Source organism: Protopterus annectens, chromosome 7.part0 (genome assembly GCF_019279795.1).
Source record: "Protopterus annectens isolate FY-2018-M chromosome 7.part0, PAN1.0, whole genome shotgun sequence".
Lineage (NCBI taxonomy): Eukaryota > Metazoa > Chordata > Ceratodontiformes > Protopteridae > Protopterus > Protopterus annectens.
Genome location: NC_056739.1, coordinates 378,346,099 through 378,367,248, shown reverse-complemented (window position 1 = coordinate 378,367,248; position 21,150 = coordinate 378,346,099).

The window sequence follows — 21,150 nt, the reverse complement described above, 5'->3', positions numbered from 1 at the left end:
ATAGAGAAAAGAAGGGGTCCTAGAATAGATCCCTGGGGGACTCCTAGGGTGATGGGTAGCAGGGAGGATAGTCTGTCCTGCCAAAGAACAGCCTGTTGTCTACCACAGAGGTAGGATTGAAACCATTGGAGAGCATGGTTATCTAAGGAGGAGGCCTTCAGAGTATGTATGAGTTTTTGGTGGTTAACCATATCGAAGGCCTTGGAGAGATCAAGAAAGAGGGCTGAAGATAGTTTATTATTATTTCGGCAATAGTTTATTTATTTTATTTATTATTTATTTATTTTACATTTGTTGACCGGGCTAGTCTAGCTGGATATATTTCCATTTTCAGTAGAGGCCCGGGGAGAAAAGCTCCAACATTAATAGTTAGATCATTACTTAAAATACAGCAACAAGGTTGGTAAACATAGTTGAAACATCGTAAATGAAAGTAGTTCAAATAAGTATACAAAAATCAGTAAAAATGACAAAAAAAAAGTGATCAAAAAAGATATTTACACTAGTATAGAAATCATTAAGAATGGTGAGATGAATTCTATTACACAATAAAAGTGACAGTGTTATTATTTACTATGTTGTACTAACAATAAGCAGGATGAATCTACGAAATTGCTTCGTTGTGGTCAGCAGTTTAGTTCTTCATCATAGAAATTAAAGAAATATGTGTGAAGAATTGGTAGGGTATAGAAGTAATCTTAGTAGAGGGAAAGGTTAGTCAGGTTTACAACATGGACATAACCAGTGAGTTTTAAAGTATGTTTTAAGTCTTTGTTTAAAGAGAGGCAAAGAAGAAAGTGTTGTTAGTTCATTTGGAAGGAGGTTCCAGTTTTTTCCCACTGTGTTAGAAAACAGGGAATCTCCAGCTAAGTTATTAGTTTTGGTTATACTAGCTAGAAGCTTGTTAGAGGAGCACAGTGAGTTTAGGTTTTTATAAGTGATTATGAGATTGGATAGTATAAGAGTGTTATTAGGTTGATAAAATATCTTGTGGGTCATGGTTAGTTGGGAGATTTTCAGAAGGTTTTGAAGTTCAAGCCAGCCCAGCTGCTTTAGATTTAGACAGTGGTGAGTTTGAAAGGGGTTACCAGTGGCAAATCTGGCGATGCTGTTATAGGCATGCTGTAGTTTGACAAGGTTATTCTTTTTTAGGTTGGTGTATATGGGAGAGGCATAAAGAAGAGTAGAAATTAAATGGGAATGAGCAATTTTGGTTTTAGCTGTTGGAGTTAAGAAAGTTTTGATTCGATATAAGGAGCCAATTTTCCTGTTGACATTTTTAATGGTATTATTTATGTGACTATCAAATGTAAGGTTGTTATCAATAGTAATTCCTAACAGTTTAGTTGTAGAGTCAGGGTGTATGATTGTGCTATTATTGGAAATGACAGAGAAATCAATTGAGGTAGACTTATTAGAGGGTGTAAAGAGAAGGAGCTTGTTTTTTTTTTGCATTAAGAAGGAGACAACGTTTTGTGAACCATGTTTCTACTGTGTTAAATACATTCTGAGTCAGGGAGTGTAGTGCAGATGGTGAGGTTACTGAGCAAATTAATGTTGAATCATCTTATCCCAACTGTACTACACTGCCAAGCAATTACAGTTTGATACTGACTTTGAAATTGTCCCCCTGAACTGAGGTTATGTGAGAACTTCTAAGTTGGGAACTGCTGATTGAGGGCTCAGTGTCTGTTATTCTAAAAGTGTATTAGTTCTGGTTTAAGCACTTCGGCTTCAGGGCAGTTATTTTACATTAAGAAGGTTTGTGGTTTGCACTCTTTTGGGAGAAGAGGCTGGACTCTGCCCTTCTGAGCTGGGAATTTCTGATTAAAGGCTTATAGTGCCTGCATATTTGAACTGTTTCTTACTGAAATTGGTACACCTTGTTTGCTGTAGCATAGACTAGATCCAGGCCTGCTGAATCTAGCTTTGTTTGTATGCTTGTTGTTTGTTTACTTGTTATTTCCCTGAAACGCTAATTCCACCTAAAACGCAGCTTTTCAGTGCTTCTGTGGATTCCTAGTGATATCTGCATTGCTTACTGAACTTATTTCCTTGTTTCACTTGAAAGAAAGTTACTGTTTGTCATTTTTGAATTTAAGTTACCTGTAGCACATTGCATTTAAGTTACCTGGCACTTGCTCACTAAAGCAATTATACAAGTCAGCACTAAAAAATTAAAAGCACTACACCCTCACAAACTCCCCTTGAGTACCTTGTTCCCCATTGGCCCTTTTTTCAATTATAAAGGAATTCCCAATACTATTCTAGCATGTCCAAAGATCAGTTGTCAATCTCCTCTCCGGTCCAGCTGGTGAATCTGGGAATCCTGAGGCAATGTTACAACTGCCTCATGTACACAGACAACCCTCTCCTCCTCCCAACAAATTCCAACACATGTGAGAGATGCAACCATATAGCCAAACTGGAGGCTAAGCTCTCTCAACTCAGCACTGGCATAACCAGTCAGGAGGAGAAGGAAACCACACTCACTACAATTCCAGTCTCACATAGACCTACCACGACAGCAAACCAAACACATAAACACACAAAAACATACTCGGAGGCTCTAAATAAAAATCTGCCTAGGCAGCAGAGACCTCCAAAGCAGACACCCAGGCAACCGCTACCCCAAACCAAAACACATGCAACACATAGCTCACAAAGCCAGTGTGCCAAACAGTCACAGCCCTTAAGGCTAAACAACACACCTGATACACTTGTAATAGGTGACTCTATCATCAGGCACACTGACGTCCCGCTCACCAGGCTGAACAAGGAGAAGGTCACGGTGAGCTGCCTGTCGGGCACTAGGATCCGCCACATAACACAAGCACTCAGGTCACTCCAAGGCAAGTACAAATATGACTCGGTCATTGTCCATGCTGGTGTGAATGACCTGAGACGTACCTCCCTGGCCTACATGAAAAGAGACATAGAGGAGCTCTCTGAGCATGTAGCCCAGGCCAGTATGACCCTGACCTTGAGTAGCATCTTACCCTCACCAAGAATGATGCCACAATATGAAGACAAGATGATCAATTTCAACAATTGGTTTAAGTATTGGTGTCATTCAAAGGGGATCCAATGCCTGTCAGTCTGGGATGACATGCTCGACAAGCCACGATGCTTCACTAGGGACGGCTTGCACCTGTCACCCCTGGGCTTTTGGATATTGGCATATGCTCTTGCTTCCCCCATAGTGCCTTTTTTAGGCAAGGCTCAAAAGACAAACCCACCTCCATAGGTAACACAAGGGATAAGAAACTAAGAGTAATGCTACTCAACGCCAGAAGTCTAAACCTCAAGATGCATGCACTCGAAACTCTCCTTAGCATGGAGAACATTGATATCTGTGCAGTAACAGAAACCTGGTTCAAGGCTCCCGAGAGCACCGCAGCACTACCAGGTTATACCTCATACCATGCTTTTCGGCCCCAAAACTTGGACCGAACCACAAAATGAGGGGGAGTATCAATATTCATCAAAGATACCCACACCTCCAGGTTGGTGACACAGCACGAAGCATCAGAGACTATCCATGTGCAACTAACAGTGGGTAAAACTGCCTTCCAGTTTATAGCCTGCTACAGACCACCTTCCCAAACTCAGGAACCCCACTTGGCCTTCCTGAGAACACTGGAAAATATGAAGGTCTCTCCAAACACCATTATATTGGGCGACTTCAACTACCCAAACATAGACTGGGAGCATTATTCTAGCTCCAACACCCTAGCCCAAAGGTTCCTAGAATTTATAAACTCAAATGCTATGGAACAATTTGTTACCACTCCCACAAGAGGGGAAAACATACTGGACCTGATCATCACCAGCATGGGGACACTATGCTCCAGACCAGAAGTGTATCCCTCACTGGTAAGATCAGACCATAAACTAAGCTCACTGGATATTCACATCCCGACCCCACCCCCTGCCCAGAAAACCACAGTGAAAAACTTCTCTAAAGCAAATTTCACACTCCTCAAAACCAAGGTGGAATCCTTCAAAGCCCCCGAGCCTGTGGAAAATACGGCCCAGACTGCAGAATCCTTTATAAACGCATTCTATGAACACCTTCAGGAATGCATGGATCATGCAATCCCAAATAAAACCAAGACCCAATCCTCCAAAGGCAGGCGTCCTGTCTGGTGGACCCCAGCCATAAACAAACTATACAATAGAAGGAGGAAGCTACTACATGATAGAGCAAAATCCCAAAAAGGGAAGGCATCTCTGATCAGTATTAGCAAAAAACTACGGCCACTCATAAAATCATCTAAGGCCAGCTTTGAGAGAAAAATTGCACAGGACACTAAGGATAATCACAAGGCTTTCTTTAGTTATGTTAGGAACCTGGATGGGAATTCCCAGATATGCTCAGAATTAGTCCAAAATGACAAAAATTACATCGAACCCACAGACATTGCCAACATCTTAGCTGACAGGTTCAGCGCAAACTCCCTTCCCCACCAAAAGGGCAAATATTTATCCCAGCAGAGTGCTGCCCCTTGACATCTCAGATGCTCAGGTAAGAGCTGCCCTCTCCAAAGCAAAAAACACAGCATCAATGGGACCAGATGGTGTCCCGGGCTGCGTCCTACATGAACTCCAAGAAGAGCTAAACCCAAACATAAATCTACTGTTCAATCTCAGCCTTACTACAGGATATGTACCCAAAGAGTGGCGTACAGCAACAGTGGCCCCTCTCCACAAAGGTGGTGCCTCAACAGATCCTGGAAACTATCACCTCATAAGCCTGACTAGCTTGATCTGCAAAGCTATGGAAAGGATCATCATGGACCTCATAAATAAAGATATTGGGGACCAACAGACACTGGATCCTACCCAGATCGGCTTTGTTAAGGGCAGATCCTGCCTCTTAAACCTGGTCGATTTCTTTGAAACAGTCACCAAGGCCATTGACGAGGGGAAGGTGGTCCACACAGCCTACATGGACCTCACAAAAGCCTTCAATACAATACCCCACTCGGGCATTATAGATAAGCTCTCCAGCTTAAATATAAACCCCTATGTCACTAGATGGGTTGCAAACTGGCTCCAGGACAGAACCCACATGGTTAGAATTGCTGGAGCCATGTCAGACTCCAAACCAGTTACAAGTAGCATCCCACAAGGCTCAGTCCTGGGACCTCTCTTGTTCGGTATATATTTCTCAGAGGTACAGGCCAACATGGAAGGACTGTGGCTGACCAAGTTCGCAGATGACTGCAAACTGGGCGCCATAATCAACTCTCCAGCCGACACAAGCATCCTCCAAAAGGGCCTCATAGAAACAGACAACTGGTGCCAGAGCCATGGCCTCAAGCTAAATGCCAAAAAGTGTATAGTCATCCCCTTTGGCAAAAACAAAGTGCCCACAAATTACCACATAGGTGGTAATCCATTAAGTACAGAAGAAGTAATTAGGGACCTGGGGACCCAAGCTGATAGCAATCTCTCATTTGACAACCAGGTGGCCAAAGTGGTTAGAAAAACATTTTATATAGCCCACCTAATCATGAAGGGATTCACATCTAGATCAGGGGAGGTCATTGTGCCTCTTTACTCATCCCTCATCAGGCCCATAATTGAGTGCAATGCCCCTTTTTGGATGTACCTTACCAGACACCTGCAGCAACTGGAAAGACCCCAAAAGTACCTCACCAAGAGGATCAAAGGGCTCAAACAGATGCCATATGCTGCCCGGTTAAAGAAACTTCAGCTCTACTCAGTGGCCTAATGCCTGCTCAAAGGCAATCTGTGCCTGACATATAAAGCCTTGTCCAACCCGGAATTAATGGACATGCTGCACCTCAGAAAATCCAAATCCCATTGAGCTACGTGCTCGAGAGACTTGAACCTCAGCACTGAAATAAATAGGACATGCTGGAGGGACAGATTCATAACCCAGAGGCTCCCTTCACTCTGGAATAAAATCCCAGTCCAGGTTAGGCAGAGTCCCTCATTGACTCTCTTCAAGAGGAATCTTGATGAGTGGATGGGAGATCGTAGGTTTACCCCGGGTATCACTTCTGTGTCACTGTTAGACAGAGGCACAGTATACTAACCTCGAAAAAGGGCATAGCAAAATTAATTTAAAATGGGTGGCGAAAGCCAAACACACTCTGGCTAGGCTTATAAATGCCCTAGGGCAGATAGCCTAGTATGAACCTATGAACCTATGAACTCAATGTCTCTAGGCCCCCCACCTGGTTATTTGTTGTGATTCCCTAGCCTACTACAGGTTAAGAGTATTAGGGAATAACCAGGACAGTAGCCAATAAAGTAGAGGTGGAGGGCAAATTGAGGGCTCTTAATACTAGCTGATCTTCTGCTTATAAAGATCAGTACCAGACAAGTAAGCAAATCAAACTGCAATTGTTGGCATTGTAGTACAATTGGGATAATCAAACAATGATGTAAACTGTAACCATAAATGGTTCTTAGCGTAGATTTTCATATTTATAAAAATGGATTTTTGATGAATAAGTAAAAGTAGCTATAAATGTGTGGTATTGTACTATAATAAGGATAATCAGACAGGGTTTACCTATAACATACATAAATGGGGAGAAATAACAATTCACTTTAAGATGATTACAATACTAATATAAACTTAAACATCTAGCACTAAAAAAATATAAAACAGAATGCTCTGAATAAATAAAGAATAGCCTTACGTAAAGGCTTTGCAATCATCCATGCAGAAAATTAAAACCTGCTGAAATGAAACCTTAAGCACAATAACATTATTCAACATACACAAATGATATCTAAAAGCACAGTGCTTTGTCTCGTGGTGTATATCAATGATAACTGGTCCTCCCATGAAACTGTAAGGAAAAAAAAAAGATGATATTGGTGCTAAATGACTAGAATGACTCAACTATCTGGCCTGTTCAAGCTGTGAAGAAAAGCTGCCAAACAACAACTTCTAGAAACTTTATAGTAGTTAACAGCTTGGTTAAATTTAATTGCTGGGTATGGAGACCAAGGATATTAGGCACATATGGAAAAAGAGCTTTACCAGTCTCAGCTTAAAGCATGATTTCAAAAACAGAACATGATACAATGTAGCATAGCTGCTTTAAAGGGGATCGAGAAAATGTAGCTGTTGTGGTAAATGGAAGGTACACAAACTGTGAAAGGTATCTTTTTTAAGTTCTTACCATTAGAAGGGAATTTCTAGCATAAGACTAAAGAAAGAATATGTGCTCTTGCCAAACAATATCTCAGGTTTAGCTTTGTAAACAGTGCATTTATGATTACACTAATGTAACAAGCCTTTAGAATGCAATTTTCATGTAGAATTCACACAGTTGAGAGCACACGTGGATTCACATGGTAGACCAAAAATTGCATTTTATTTAAATAAAATATGATTGGGACTAGGACTCTGATGCAGTGGTTGGGTTTCCTGCTGTGTGCTATGTTACAGGTTCTTGGTTGTTAATGTTCATTTCTTACCTGGAGTACTTTCACACAGAGTCTGTATGATCTATGTCCTTCTAGATTTCGCCAGCTGCTCTGGTTTCCTCGCATATTTCAAAGATATGCTGAGTGCTGAACGAGCAGACCTGCAAACGCCTATAGGTGTATGTGTTGCTTTCAAGCAGGTTTGTGTGTGCCTGTGTCTATCCTGCAATGGATTAGTGTCTAGTCCAAAATTCCACCTCCATATAAGTCTTTTGATAGCCTGCAGCTCTCCTATGAGCCTGAAAAAGTTAAAACAAAATGTACATAATTTGCAAATTAATGCTTAGTGTCTGTCTCCTGCTTTTAGTTGTCGAGTTGGGAGGGTGGCCTAATGGTTAAGATGTTTGCCTTGAACCCAAGGTGTGGGGTTTGAGTCTCACAAGGGATAATTGGCTCGGTGTAAAATGGCTTGCAAGGGCAGTTAGCTTAGTACTAATCTATGAACCTAATACTAAACAGAGGGCTTTTGCAATATTTTGTGTTAAGAGGCAGTAATAACCAGACTTCAGATGCTAGGGTGTGGAAGGCATTATCTTTCATTTGCTATTACACTGGGAAGTATCTAGTACGCAGTGACAGGGATATCTGTTTAGAAACAAATGTATTTACAAAATTCATTAAAAGCCTATATCATTTCTTCCTTTTCAGTATACTTTTGCACACATCATAAAAGGCACTGAAGCCTATCCTGAGAAACAGACATGAGGCAGAAACAGATCTGGACAGACTGTTAGACCACTACAGGATGCACATAGACACACACACTGCACTCATCTGTACCTACAATTTAGGAGTATTGGCAATTCAGAAAACTATATGTCTTCAGGATGTAGCAACAAACTGCAGAACTCAATTTAAAACACAAGGACATAGGCAGGATATTGAAACTCCACACAGAATGTACCCAGCTAGATGTAAAGAAATATACAGATCTGTATGCACTTTTCACAGATAATATGCAAAAGGCTTGTAGTTGAGGTGGATGAAAAAGGAAATCCTCATGCAAAATGTTATAACTTAAGCTATTGTTTATTGAAACTGCTAACAGGCAAGCAGTAAAACTGTTACTTGCTAGTAGGGCTTTGATGCCATTTATGTTATCCTGGAATGGCCAGTATGCATCTGCTGTTGTATTCTGTAATGTAATACTTTATGTTTATTGTAATATGTTCAGTAGCTGCTAATAGCTGCTAATACCTATATCCCAGTATCAACAAATGTAAAACATAGATTCATAGAAGGTTACTAGGCTAACGACCCTAGAGCCCTTACAAGCATAGCCATATTTATCCAAAGTTGTCCCAATTGTCAGCGGTTAGATGAGTGAAGCTTGCAGAGGTAAGGGTCTATGGTACTAATTAATAACTTTCTCTGTCCAGGAGGGACATGGGTACCACTCCAGGAGTGAATTTGCGGCCACTCATCCATTGATTTAGGTTGCATTGGAAGAGAGTCAGGAAGGGGTTCTGTTTCACGTGAATTGGAAGCTTGTTCCAGGGAACTAACAGTCTTTGGGGGATGTATCTACAGCATTACCTGTTCATGTCAGAGGATAGGTTACGATCCCCGGAGCCAGTGACCCTTATGCAGTTTGATTTACAAATGTGTCACATTTCCATCAGGGCTGGGTCAGAGACTGTCCTTTAAGCCAAGCACAGGTCACCCCTTGGGAACTTGTAGGAGACAGAATACAATGACATTGCTTTCATCTTTCTGCATAGGATTTGTTTTGTTTACCCTGTAACTTCTTGGTGAGAAACCTCTATGGTTTCTTCAGTTGTTGCAGGTGTCCCGTGAGGTACATGCAAAAGGGAGCATTGTACTCGATTACTGGCCTGATGAGGGCCAAGATAATGGAATTATGACACCCTTAGATCTAGATGTGTTGCCTTTACTTATAAGATGTGCCACATAGAAGGATTTCCTTACTACTGTGGATATGTGGTGTTCAAAGTTCAGGGTGCTATCAGTCTGAGTACCCAGATCATGTACTACTGGGTCTATACTTTGTTGTATGTGTCAATAATGTTAGTAGCAGGGATATCAGCTTTCCCAAGGGGAATAATAATGCATTTTTTTTGCATTTAGCTTTAATCCATGGCTTTGGCACCAATCATTTGTCTGAGATAACCCTGTTTGCAGTATATTAATACCACTGGCAGACTCAATGATGGCACCCAATTTGCAATCATCGGTGAACTTGGTTGGCCACATGCTGACCAAGTTTGCCTGGACTTCTGAGAAATAAGTTCTGAATAAAGGGGCCCAGCAAAAAACTCTGTGGTATGCCACTTGTAACTGATCTTTTGCTAGAGGTGAAGTAACCAACTTTTACAGTATGTGTCCTGTCGGTGAGCCAGTTAGCTACCCAGCTGGTAATGTAGAGGTTAATTCTCAAATGGGAAAGTTTCTGTAGAATACCTGAGTAGGGGATTGTGTCAAATGCCTTGGCTAGGTCAAGATAGGTGGTATACACTGTCTTTCCCTCATCCAGGGCCTTGCTGACTTTCTCTAAGAAGTCAAACATGTTTAAAAGGTGTGATCTACCTTTAACAAATCCAAACTGGAACTGGGTTGACTCCAGAGTTTGGAGATTACATATGTCCTTGTTAATAAGGTCAATAATTATTCTTTTCATGGACTTGCAGATGAGGCTAGTCAAGCTTATGGGCCTATAATTTCCAGGGTCAGTTGATGGCCCCTCTTTGTGCAGAGGAATTACTGTTGCTGTCCTCCATTTTGCTGAAACATAGCCAGTTTGCAGGCTGTGGTTAAACAGGAATCCAAGTGTGTCTGCTAAGTCATGTTTTATTTTAGTTGTTTAAAAGGCAACCTGGGATATTTTCTGGTCCCATTGATGCTGTGTTTTTGGCCTTGGAGAGTGCCAAGATGACCTGCTGTCTTGAGATAATAGGAGTGGTGGTAGGTATACTTTGGGGGATGACTGGAGGGGACAGGGGGTGAGGTTTACTCCAAATGTGTCAGGTAGCAGGTTGGCTATTACCTTTGGTATGAGTATGGGTGATTTCATCCGCAACCAGTTCAGAGCATAACTGGGTATTCACTTTTAGATTATGGATGTAGTTAAAGAATGCCTTGTGATTTATCCTTAGCTGGGGAGCCTATTTTTGCCTTGTAGTTAGCTTTGGAGGACTTGACAAGATCTCTAATTTGCTTGTTTAAGCTAAAGAGGGATTTCTTCCTCTGTTGAGCTAGTTCCCTCTTTTTCTTGAGCATTATTTTTTTTTCTGTCGTTGTATAGCCTGTCTATTCTAGCGGTCCTCCAGGGTGGCTTTTTTTTTAGCAAGACTTGGTTTTAATACAGTCAGGTACAGATGATGCTATACAACTGCTTAAATGGTTATACAGGGTATTGGTGTACACTTCTGCTTAGAAGTCTATGTTATCTGAGTTCATGTGGGCTTTGAAACTTCTTATGCTATCACTTAGTAGAAGGTAATTTGTTTTTGAAAAAATCTTAAGCATTTTTGAGAATGACAGGGTATCTGGTCTTATAATTACATCAAATGAGACTGATTCATGATCTGATCTACTAGGGAGAACATCATACGTGTGGGAGGGGGGTTGCAATGCTCTCCCATGTTAGTGAGTACCATATCCCGGTCATTTGAGCCTCTTGTGGGTCTGCTGATTATCCAGAGCATTTACATTGACAAAAGTCCAAGAAGCTCTGAGCCAGCATGTTTTTTGGTTATGTATGATTCATAATCAATGGTAGGATAATTAAAATTACCCATGAATAAGGTGTTAGACTGTATAGCAAGTGACTCCAGTAAGTTCAGGTATGCTTTTCTTGTTTCATGGTGGGGGTGCTATAGGTAGCTATGATGTGGTGGTTCGGCTTTGCTTATAGTTAATTGGACATGGAGTAGCTCAAGAGAGTCATACTGTTTGACCAGTCTTGAGATGTACTTATCCTTAATGAAGATGGATACACACCTTTCTTTGGTTCTTTCACATTCAGTTTGTGGTCTGAACGTATGGAAGGCATTGCAGCCCTGCATGGCTGGGGTACTTTCCCCATCTTTGAACCATGTCTCAGTAACTGCACAGATGTCAGCATCTTCCAAAATGAGGAGTGCTTCTAGGGAGTGCAGTTTCTTGAATAGATTCCTAACATTAAGCAGCAGTACTTTGAGTTTATCTAAAAGAAGCCGTGGTGGTGCAGCGGTAGCATTGTCGCCTCACAGCAAGACGTTCCCCCATTCGATTCTCAGCTGGAGCACCATCTGTGTGGAGTCTGCATGTCCTCTCTGTGGTCAAGTGGCATTCGAAAGACATATGTGAATGGGCGTGCCTTCCTTGAAGGTTGGGCATCGAGCTGGCACCTCGGCACCGTAAAAATCTACTGCCAATCATTATCAGACCGGAGTTCCGATGTGGCGACCCCTAACTGGGAAAAGCCGAAAGAAGAACAACAACTTTGAGTTTATCTAAAGAGGATTTTATCATGTTGGGAGGTTAGTTATTTTGACACTGCCTGTGATGTCCCCAGCTGCTGCAATGAGGTGGCTAAGTCCTTTGCCAGTATCTGAAAGCCTAGGGGAGACAGGTGCAGACTATCTCTGGCAAAGCTGCGTGACCTGTCGACCATGTCTTCCCAGGCTGATAAATATTGGATCCCCTTGGACTGACACCAGAAGCTAAGCCAATTGTTAAAGTCAATCATTTTTATTTTGTTTGTATTGTTGCATCATCCTTGGAGAAGGCAGAATACTGCTTAAGGCTAGGTTTATACCTGCCTGTGACACATAATCTAAGAGCACGTTCATGTTTCTCTAAATATAGTCCAGTGAGGTACATCTCAAGTCATTTACCCCACATGGACTATGACAGAGTCATACTGGTGCTTGAGTGACTTTACAGATCCTGACACCTGACAGGCAGCTAACTGTAACATGCACTTTTTCCATCTTGGTGTGGGGAAAAACTACGTGTCTCACAATGGAGTCACCTATAACCAGTACATTAGGTTTTGTGGTATTACACCTTATGGGCTTATTTGTTGAGACACTCACTGATGTGTGTGCTAGTATGTGTTGTGGTTGTTTTTTTTTTTGCATTGTTAATTGTGTAATTGATTTCCCTTTTATGAGGCTTCTCATCTTTTGGCAAGTTACTAGTGAGTACCTCCTCATATATGGGTTTACGTGTCATGTCCTTATTTAGTGTAGAAAGTGTGTGCATGCTGACAACCTGTTTGGCATTTGATTTCTCCTTATATGAGTGTCTTGCCTCCATTTTCATAGTGTAAATACATCTCTCACATAAAGAATTTGTTTGTTGCATGAGTTGTCAGTATGCATGAGACAATTGCTACATTGCCTCAGGATGCCCGTGTGTATCAGGCTGGCCACAAAGATGATGAGAAACTGCCCATTCATGATAGCAAGCTCCTACTGTAGGTTTTATTACGGAAGGGAATAGGTTAATTTGACATGACTGTGCTGGTAGCACTGAGGCTACAAGAGTGACCTATACTTTGCGTAGGCTAAGGTTGATTAATAAGGCAATGCTGTTCAGTGTGTGCAACTGAGATGGTCCTAGAGCAGCAGAAAGCTTGGAAGGTTTTCATTGACAGTTGTTTAGGGAAAAACTGAGCTTCTAGGCTTTTGTGTCTATACAGGGCACTGCTAACCACAGTTGAACAAAAGAGCAGCACCACACAAATATGAGGCTATTATACAAGCAAAGAGAAACAAGTTTTAAGCTAACTAACAATCAGGAATGCACACAATAAGCCTTTCACAAGCAATTCCCTATTTAGACAGGTTAGATGAGCACACTTCTGCCACAAGAGTGTAGAAAAACACCTTCTTAATCTAGAATAGCTAGTTTGGAGCCAAAGTGTAACAAGACCATACAAACTGCCTACAACAGCCCTACAACTAAAAGATACATTGCAAAAATAGCAGCAAATAGCTTAAGAAGCTGCTAAAATACAGTTGCAGTATAAAAAAGAAGTGCAAAAAAGCTAATTATTTTTGTCTTTTTCGTAGTGGATTGTTCCAGGTGAAAGCAGATTCTCAGCAATCAGTAGCAAAGTCACCAAACTATGAGGAGCTCTGAGTATCTGTGCCAATGCCCGCACAAATGTGAGACTGAAATATGAGAAAATAGAAACAAGTTTTAAGCTAACTACCAATCTAGAAACCACATGATAAGCCTTCCACCAGCAATCACCAACTCAGACAAGTTAGATCAGCACATTTCTGACACAAGGGTGAAGAAAAACACCTTCTTAATGTAGAATAGGTGGTTTGAAGCCCAAGTATAACAAGAACACACAAGCTATTTACAACAGTCCTACAACTAACAGATACAATGCAATAAGTGCAGTTAACTACTTAAAGTAGCAGCAAACAGTACAGTTTTTTACATTAGTTTTCTATCTCAGCTAGACCAGGTAAACACCTACTGCCACTAGATGAATAATCCCAGTCATCCTAATGTAGAAACACAGTAAAGGAGTGTCTGGAGATAAATGCTAACACAAACACACTTGAAAGATATGAAATGCTACCACAAACAAACTTAAAGATATGGATACAGCAGTATGCTTTAAACGGCTTATAAAAGTGTGATTATTCAATAAAAGTACTTTGCTTTGTATAAATGAAACAAGAGCCACTCAACTGTACAGAATTTATAAAGGTACTAAAAACAAGATAAGCTGATTAATAAGCCCTCCAGCCAATAAAACTACACGCAGAAATCTCAAGTGCTTCCCCAACATAAACAGTCCAGGCTACCTTTCAGTGTACTAGATGGAAAATCCACTGACCTCTTGATATAAAAACAACTGCTTGCTAGAGTCAAAAAATATATTACTTTATCCAACAGCTGGCTAAATAATGAATTCAGATCACGTAAAACAGTAGAACAGACTATGAGAGACAAAATGCACTTTTTCAATATAAGTACGAGGAAAGGCAAATGAATTATTAAAGATATCAATAGCAATGTAGAAAGGGAGGAGCTTATAAAGCTCAATTTACAGTAGGGGTGGGCAGCTTAAAATAACAGGGTTTAAAAAAGCAGATCAACAAAGGAGAGGATTGATGGGAAAATATAGTAGAGAATCATCAGCAGTGTTTTTAGCTTATGCAGTCTTGAAATCTTTTCAGAAACAGACAAAGGCCCAGAAATTCACTCCCCCAGATTTAATAAACTCCATGTAGGAATAGTGCAAACCCTACACGGAGAGTACAGTGGCGGTGTCTGCAACTCTTCCTTGGCAGTGCGCCTTGCATAATAATGAAGATGTGCTACTGAGGAAGAGCCATGTACACAGTTACTGAATCAGTGTAGGGGGTGTGTTATAGTGCTCGGAGATATGTAACACACCCCCTGCACTGTCAAAGTGCCATACGGCACTAAAATATTCAATACATATGTGTGTACACTGCCAATTGTACAACTTCTATGTAGGTGGTGTGTTACAGTATCCATAACGCACCCCCTGCACTGTGAAAGTTATTTATGGCACTAAAATATTCAATAAATATATGTGTACCCAACCAGTTGTACAATTTCAAGCTAAGGGGTGTGTTACAGTGTCCATAACACACCTCCTGTATTGTCAGAGTGATGCATGACAGTGAAATTAAATGTGAAAATGTCATTGCCCTTTTTCCTTTTTTTTTTTAAATTTTATTTTATTTATTTTTTTTTTGTGTGTTTGCATGATTCCATGCTTAGCAAGAAACACATGCCAGACACGTAAAAATAAAAACCAGATGCTTTTTATTTTAATAGAGATGGTCAAGTTTAAGCATAGCTGAGCGGGTTTGCACTGTGCAGTGCATCACTCAGTAGTACTTAAACATAAGTGAGAGCTATATAGAACAGTACAGCTCTGATCACAATGTCCCTGGTAGCTGAATGGTTAGAGTGATGCTCTCCTGTGCAGTAGGCGCATGGTTCAAATATGGGCCATTCAGCTTTTTACATGCGATAGGGAAATGCTGTAAATATTTTTTTTCTTTTTATGTATACATTGAAATTTATTAACTAGGTTAGTCCAACTGGACCAGAAGCCCATTTTCAGTGGATACCAGAGGATAAAAGCCCCAGTTACATACAAGTTTCCAATACATTAAAGTTACACTACCAGATAACATAGTGAAATGCATATGTTTAGTGGATATAAAGTAAAATAGATGCACATAATAATACATTATCATTAATGAACAAATACTTTTAATAATCTTTTTTATATTATAAAAACTCTGGTTTGCCTGTAGCTAAAGTCTGCTAAGCCAAGCCAAACCAAACAATGCTCAAACAGGACTTGTTTGAGCAGTACTTAGCAACACACAGCTCCACTTAGCTGGTTTGGGCACTGCTTAACAATCCCAGTTTAAGCAGTCCTCAGCTCAGTTAAGCGGGATTGCACACTGCTGAGCATTGCCAGTTTAAGCATTGCTCAACTAAGTGTATCGGGTTTGTGGGGTGCTAAGCTTCATTTAGCATTTCTAAAAATGGTTCAATGGCAGCAAAGGGAAGGAAAGCAGCCTTATTTAAGCTGAACAGGTGGGAATACAGCCAGAACCTGTTGGAGTTTAATCACTGCAGGAGCTATAGCTAGAGTTGGAGAGGGAGTGCACTTCTGTGTGCAGAACTGGGACATGTTGGAGTCCAGGGTCATAGTTGGGCTCCTTGTCAAGACCATGGTGACAGGCTTCTGCAGGGCCAGAACCAGGCCTCTGAATACAAGTCCAAGGCCTGGGACCATGTGGCACGTGACCTCACCAATACAACTGGAATTGTTGAGCAGGTGTGTTATCATTATGATGACCTAAAGATAAGGTGGGGGGGGCTCTTGGCTCAATGGATCCAAGATGCTTGGGACCATAATGGCCCAGAAATTTGTAAGTATAGGAACCAGAGATATATCAAATTGTAGTATGAATATCTGATAGACAGATATTCATAATTGTATAGTTTCTCCCCACAGCTGCAGAGGAGAGGCTTGCAACCTGGAGGACCATGCAGGGTCCCGAGCCAGGATATGCTGAGAGTGTGGTGAGTACAGATATATCATGCAATATATAGTAATTTAATTAAGAAAGAGTACAATAGCAACTGCCAGTAGGTGTAGTCTGTTGTGAGTATACTACAATGAATGTGTACATAGACCTGGACTGATATAAGTGAGTATTGCCAGATACAGTTCAATATAGATGACAGCATGAAACATGCTACTGTTACATACAAAAGTTGACACATTATTAATAATGGTTGGGAATAACGTGTATACCATATTAATAATACATGTTCTGGTCATAAAGTACATTGTCATTGAAAATGTGAAGGGAATAAATTAACTGCATTATGAATCTACAGCAAATATAGTACAACTGTAGTCAGAATTGTGAAGAAATAAAAGTAGCACTGCTTAGATTGTGTGATAACAGATGTTTTCCAATGCCTGCATCATTTAAACTGTAGAACAAAAAAGATTGTCAGCTGTATACCAATCACTGTGTCATGTCACCCTCAATAAATCTGTGATCTGACAATTGTTGTGTGCATTCTGGGCTGTTGTTCAAAAAAACAAATGTTACAGGTTTTGTGACGTAAACATGGGTATAACACCATGAAGTGAATGAAGGCTGGCCAGTAAATAACGTCACTCTAAAGTGTTGATCTGGAGCTGTACTACAAGATATAATGTAATATGATATTTGTTCTGCATTAAGATCTGAACCTAGAGTAGTACTGTCTAAGGTATTATTGTGTGTTTCTCCCAGGATAGTCTTGTGTTAAACTTTGCATTTCAGCTATATGCATCCCTGAACGTAGGTACGCTGATGCACACAAGTATAAAAGTGTGATAGCTGTAGACTGCAAATACACCATCTGTAAATGTATATTATGGGTCAGGTAGGCAACCCAGCACCCCGATATGGTCTGTACAGATCACACATATTCCCATCCATGAGGGGTTAATTGCATACACCTGCATTCCAAATGTTAATACACAGTTCACCTACTGTCTCTGTCATACATGAATCTCGTGCAAGTATGTTCAACTTTCACTGCAGTCTAGTGTGACACTCTACCTATATTACCAAGACGCACATTGTCACCAGGTGAGTTTAGGTACATATCACTCAGTCAGCACATAGCAGTAGCCCAATAGCTCAGTGTGATAAGCAATGTATATATTGTTAATGTTGCCACACACAGACTGGGGTTTGAATTCATGGACAGGTGCTAAGATATATTTATAGTAACAGACAAGTAGTAGTGACTATTTATAGAAGCCGTCATGTGTTGCTTACAGATTTTCCTTCCACAGGACTTACAAGTAAATAAATATCTGTAGTAGCTGTATGAAGGGTACAGTAATGTCTGTGTCCAGATGTAGTAGTGTGTAAACAGCATTTATCAGCAAGGTGATAATACTCCACTAAATAAAACGACACGAAGTACAGTACTATTCCAAGTTAATAAGACAAATTATGGTCTATTGTTGGTACGGCTGTATAGCTGGTGCATCTGTGAATGTCTCTTGATAGTCTAATTCCATGCCTGCAAGTGACGGCAGGATAAATGTAAACTCGCTGTACTGTGCACGATACATGTCTCTCAAGTATCACACTGTCACAGATAGTCATCACTGCTGCCAAAAGCCTTGCACACAGATATAAACCCAGTTGAAGTATGCCAGTAGCACACACACACACACACACACACACACACACACACACACACACACACACACACACACACACACACACACACACACACACACAACATCAGTGCAGGGTACACCTTGGTAGTCAAATACGTTCTCCTGACATGTAATAGTCCCCTGAAGTTATCTACCTGTAGGTGTTTTGGCTTGGCCAATACCGTCCCATCTGGATAGTTGAGGGGTATGTACATGCTACAGAAGCTATTGCGAACTTCTAGACATAAAGTAAGGGCAGACCTATAGAGAATTGAGCAATACTGTTGTGAAAAATATAGCCTATACAGTTGGTAATGGAATGTGTTTCTCTCCCCCCACCCCTTATCTGCAACACAAATTATTATTCTTATACTAAGGGTATGGTTACATTTTCCAATATGTTGTTTGCAAAACATAATGTTGAGCCTTGTGTTGTATTATTGGTTATATATTATAATGGTTGCATACTAACATACCTTGTTGACATACCAATGTTGTTGGCCTTTTGCCGTAACTGTTACTGGCATGCTGTTACAATAATGACTGTTATTCCATTTATGCCTGTGTTCTGTATGCTATGCTATACTATTGTTCTGGGTTAATTGGAACTCCCATGCATGCCGTTATAACTAACATTGAAATGTTTTGTTCATGACTAACTAATGCACTTTGACAAACCTCAACACCATAGCACACTTAGGTAGGCTGGTCCCAGCAGATCCGCCTATCCCACCTCATCAGGCCATGGCACTGGGTCCTAGCACTTCTGGGACCCAACGTGGAGCTGCCTCCTCTATTGGTCCTGCACTACCCTGGGGTGGAACCGCCTCAGGGGACAGGGCCTATCTCCCCTGGGCACTGGCTCGGAGAGGATATAATCACCTGAAACTAGTTCCCAGGGTTGGTGATCAGGGTTATCCAGTGTGATTTTGATGACTGACTGCATCAGACTGAGGGCAGACTGGCAGATCTGGAGGGGCAGGCCATCCCTGACACCCAGCCACCTTTGGGGCCATGAAGGGGCAGTGGTGACTGTGCATGGGTGGGGAGATCAGTCCCACTGTCTCCATCTGGGTGCACTTGGTCCTCCAATTCCCAAACACCCTCCCCGTCCAAGGTGCTAACCCCCTCATGTATCATACACCACCCCTGGCTATGTCTTGTCTGTCTACAAATGCAACCTCTCCTACCCAACGTACCTCCCCAAACATACCTACAACCCTTCCCCAACATTCCACTCTTTTCTTAAAAAAAAAAGGAAAAAAGAGGGGCATCTGTCTCGCAAAAAAAATATATATATATCGTCCTGTACATAGCTCTCCATTTTGCCCCAGGTACACTGCCATCAGTCAATCATCCCAGCAATTAATCAACAAAGTTATGTTACCCACACCCTTCCCTGTGGGAAATTCCAAATTCCTAATTGTCCACAACATGCACAACTGCTGCTGTAGAAGAAATGGAGAGCTCTGGTCCTTTCCTACACCCCTCCTGTGCATCCCTACCTGCCTTTCATATTGTTTTTTCCCCTGCTTGCCCCCATTTCACCACTTTCCTATTACCCCTTTTTTCTTTTCTTTTTTTGGAAATAGGATGGGTTTAAGTGGGACTAAGTGCCACTTAGCATCATGGCTCGTTGAGCAAACCCACTTAAAACTGCTTTAATCACCTTATCTGATTCTGACACTGTTCTTCACATCAATAAAGGAACCCAACCTTCCAAGTCTAGAACCCAGTGCCCACGGAACTACAATATAGTGTAGTAGCCTGCTAGGCCATCTCAGCTATAGGGATTGCTTGTGTTTCTGTAAATAAATCATACAATACAGTGATGTAACATTAGGAAAAATATACATCCCTGCCAGATTTCAAACTCCGGACCCTCTCAACTATAGTACAGTGCATTAGACCACTAGGACAGCTCAGTTCTGTCAAATTGCTAGTGTTTCGGTAAATATATCATGCAGTACAGTGACGTAACATTAGGAAAAACATACACCCTGCCAAATATTGGACCCAGGACTCTCTGAGCTACAGTATAGTGAATTAGACCACTAGGCCAACTCAGCATTGGGGAATTAGTGGTGTTTTTACAAAGCTATCCTGATTACCAGTGACACTACTTCTGTATAAAATGTGATAAATGACAGCATACTTGGGCTTGTGATGCAGACACTGAACCAGTACACAGCCGCAGACATGTTGATGGATGTACAGGAGGCCTACAATATCAAGTAGAGCTGACAACTGCACAGACTGTTGCAGAATGCTCACAGTTGTGCCATCTACTTATGGCATGGTTGTCATCAAACCTATTCTGTGTGCTGTAGTACCTGAAGTCAGTGCAGATTGAGGTTACAAAGGCATGACAGACAGGTCAGTGTCATACATCATACCCATCCGAACACACATGTTCATGCCAACACACTGTATGCATGCATATATGTCTTGCAACTACACCTCCCATAATAATGACTCTGTAGCTCTATCTGTTGCATTCCTAGCATGTCTGACATCTGGACACCCACAGTTCTGGCCCACAGTTCAGTCTGTTGCATGACAACTACATACTTGTCAATACAACATAGAAATAACTGAGTCATGCAATGTCCAGCAGAACTGGTTGCTGCTACTGCAGTCACTGCCACCCACAGTAGCATGTCAAAGGGCTGGAGGGTGGGATACATGTGACAAATATGAATATGTGCCCTAAATGCCCCCATACCACTCTCTGGATGGCACTACTACTTCACATATATACCAGAGGCACATGCCTCTCCTGGACTGTTATGGGTACCCTCACCCTGGCCATGCTGTGACACAAGAGCTGACACAGCTTCCTCACTGAGATATACAGCTTGCTGTCCCCCAATGTCTTCCCAATCCCCAGTATGACTCCTGGACAGAATGCAGCAGTTGTGGCCTGCTACACATGCAGCACTATGTTCAGCTACCTGCTACAAACCTAACAT